The sequence below is a fragment of the Elephantulus edwardii genome, unplaced genomic scaffold (assembly GCF_000299155.1).
Source record: "Elephantulus edwardii isolate Elephantulus edwardi_28Jun2011 unplaced genomic scaffold, EleEdw1.0 scaffold00068, whole genome shotgun sequence".
NCBI classification, from domain to species: domain Eukaryota; kingdom Metazoa; phylum Chordata; class Mammalia; order Macroscelidea; family Macroscelididae; genus Elephantulus; species Elephantulus edwardii.
Genome location: NW_006399818.1, coordinates 10263633 through 10264911, shown reverse-complemented (window position 1 = coordinate 10264911; position 1279 = coordinate 10263633).

Sequence of the window (1279 nt, the reverse complement as noted above, 5' to 3'; positions counted from 1 at the left end):
AGGGTTTATTGTCTTTACTTTTCCCAATCATCTATTTTTTTGTCTTATCTTTTTTTTTTAACCAGTGCTGTTTTTGACGTCCCTGAAATCATCTTTTCTCTCCAAGTACTACTCCCACTTCTTACTTCTGAGCTTTTGAACATCCACTAAACCCTAGTAAACCTGCTTCTGAGACTTCCACACTGCTGACTTGCATGTCTACTTTCTCTAGTTGTTCATCTGCTTTCCAGCTCTGCAATTTTGCCTCTGAATTTTGTCTTTAATTCTCCTTTTCCTTACAGTTTATGCTGTTTCTATTCTATGAGAGTTATCACAGTGATTGTAACAATGGGCTAGAGCAGAGCAGTGATTGTGAGGATGGTGCAGGAACAGGAAAACAGCACTCCTGATCTGTTGTTCATAGAGTTGCTATGAGTCGTAGTCAACAGTACCCAACAACACAACACCAGCACAGTCATGTTAGTGAGAACTGGGGAGGGAACAAAAGGCAAAGAAATATATACATTCAATAAACCATGCTGTTTAAAAATGTGTACACTGTCACCGCTTCTAGTCAAGATTGTATTCTAATTACTTGCTAGTGTAATATGACAAGAAAAGGAAACAAAAGACATCCAAACCTGCAAAGAGATGGTTAAACTGTAACTATGGTATGATAATATACACAGAAAATCCCAAGGACTCAACAAAAATCCTGTTAGAGCTGGTAGACCAATTTGGTAGGGTTGCAGGATACATAATCAATACTCAAAAGTGAGTGGGATTCCCTTACAGTAACAAAGAAAACACAGAGAAGGAAAATTAAAAAAGCAATAGCGTTTATAATAGCCAACCACAAATTGAGATACTTGGGAATGAATGTAACTAGAGATGCAAAAGACCTGTATAAAGAAAACTATAGAATACTTATGTGAGAAACAATAAAAGACCTAAATAAATGGGAAAATGTTTCCTGTTCATAGATAAGAAGACTTGATATAATGAAAATGACAATCCTTCCAAAAGCAATCTACATGTTCAATGCAATCCCAATACAGATACCAAATCCATTTTTCAAGGAGGTAAAAAGGAAAATTGTCAAGTTTATTTGAGGAGAAACGAGACCCTGAATACGGAAAACACTTCTGAAAACAAAAATGAAGTGGAAGGCATAGCACTCTCTGATCTCAAGACATACTACACAGCAGTAGTAATCAAAACAGTGTGGTTCTGGTACAAAGACAGACCAATGAACAGCATTGAGAACCTGGAAATGGACTTATCTATGGTCAACTAATAT